Here is a 2,401-nt window from a genome sequence, read left to right on the forward strand (position 1 = left end):
CCGTTTCGTCGCCGGCTACGACTGAACCGGAGCTTGCCTCAGCTCACGCATCTGTAACTCAACCTCTAACTCACGCCGCCTGGCGGCCTCCTGCAACTCCAGCAAAGTCTCGCACCTCTGCGCAGACACAAACTGTCTGATATTCCTCTTTAGCATACTCAGATATCGGGACATCTGAGCCTGCTCCGAAGCGAACTCGGGACAAAACATCGCCCTCTCAGTAAACATCCTGGTGATTTCCGTCACCGATTCCGAATCCTGCTTTAGCTCCAAGAACTCCTGAGCCAACCTCTCCCTCTCGACCTGTGGAACATAGCGAGTACTGAACATCTCCCTGAACCGATCCCATGAAATCGCAGCTCTCTGCGCATCCGAATACGATCCCGTGGTCAATCTCCACCAATCCTTTGCTCCGAGCCTCAACAGGTTCAAAGCACACCTCACCCTCTGATCAGCAGGGCATGAACAAGTGAAGAAACATCCTTCCACATCTGATAACCACCTCATAGCGACGATCGGATCCTGAACTCCATCAAAAGTGGGAGGCTTCGTATTATCGAAGTCCCGATACTGAAAACCTCTACTGGCTCCTCCTCCTGCCGCCGCTACTGCTGCGGTAGCCGCCGCGGCAGCCGTCTCCGTGAGAGCCGCATAACGCTCATCAAAATACTCCACCATGGCGGTCTTGATCGACCCCAACAACTCTGGCAGCTCAGCCCGAATCAATGCGGCAACCTCATCATGCAGAATCTCGCGAATCCTCGCATCCAACTCGTGCGTACTCATCTGACTGACAACCTCTGGCTGTGCAGACCCACTTGGAGCTCCCTCTCCTGCTCCTGATCCTGACCCGGATCCACTCCCAGCGTGCCCTGGAATCTCCATACTGAAAATAAAACACCAATCTCAGACATATTCCACTAACCGGGAACCAGCTCTCAACCCAACCCTAGAGGTCATGATTTCCCTGATACGCGTATGAGTCCGTGCTTTCAGTAGTACGGGCCCATACTACCTTCCGCACCAACCCATATTTGTATGAAGTACTCCCAGAACACCCTAGCGACACATATAACAACGCTCTATCCTCACCACTAGAGGAACACTAGAAATCTCTCGCAAGGAACCCTAGGCTAGCAGGCATCATAAATCAGGCAACTCATCAATAAATCCTGAAGATCCCTAGCCTAACTCTAGCATGCTGTTCTATCAAAGCTCAATAAAACAATTGCCATGTATGATATTTTGGGGTTACTTACTGGCTCCGGCTGATCGTACCTCCGCATCCTTCTTTACTTGTTTTGAAAACCATTTTAATTTCTCTTTTTGAAAACTCTCCTCGATTTGAGACTGGAGTCACACAAGTGTTCCTCCAATTCACTCAAACCAAGGCTCTGATACCAACTTGTAACATCCGAAAAACACAACCAATTTAAAATTTTCAAAGCAACCCGATTTTTATTAAAATGTTCACAAAAACGTTTTCAATACAATTCATTTAAGTATTCCCAGAATCTCGTTGTTACAAAATCATGAGGAACGGTACGATCGCGCCTTCGCCTTGCCACAGTCTCTTGAAGAACCTGAAAAACATTAAACCACAACTGTAAGCCCGAAAGCTTAGTGAGATACCCCCAAAATACCAACCGCGCATACGCCTTTCCAGGCCGTGACCTTCCGGTCCAAAACATATAAATCATACATAACAAAACAGATCATAGAACAATCATGCATATCGGGTCTATCGTGACTGGTCCGCCTTATCAGGCCTTCAGTCCGTCGGATCCATCCTCCGGGTCTAGTCATGTCCTCCGAGTCTACAGTGGGGTTGGTCCGCCCGCATTGGGCCTTCAACCCACCTGGTCCACTCTCCGAGTCTACAGTGTGACTGGTCCGCCCGCATCGGGCCTTCAGTCATCCTGGTCCACTCTCCGAGCCTCAGCACGTCTGGTCCGCCCTCGTGGGGCCTACAGCCTATCCGGACCGCTCGCTGGGCCTTCGGAACAACCGGTCCGCCCTGGGTATCTTGGCCTACAGCACAAAGCAGGACCCGCCTCAACCCATCTCTAGTCCAAACAACCATGTGCACAAAACATACAGTCATATAACAGTCATAATCAACAAATCAAGTAAGCAGATCACATAGCATATCATTACTCTAACCGGGCTACCACCCTATCCGATCACTAGCATAGCATTACTCAGCATATCGAGAACTAACCTTTATAAGGTCCCCTAGCATGTACCGTCCTAACTACCAGGATGCAGACACAACCAGCACTAACATGATAAACGTAACTGAATCTCAATACAATAAAGGGCCGGCCTTGGTGCCTTAGACCCTGTTGATATAGTGAAGATAACTCACCTCGAAACTGCCGACTGAACAGATAGCTCAAGC

Source organism: Lactuca serriola, chromosome 2, assembly GCF_051521515.1.
Source record: "Lactuca serriola cultivar US96UC23 chromosome 2, Lser_US96UC23_V15, whole genome shotgun sequence".
Lineage (NCBI taxonomy): Eukaryota > Viridiplantae > Streptophyta > Magnoliopsida > Asterales > Asteraceae > Lactuca > Lactuca serriola.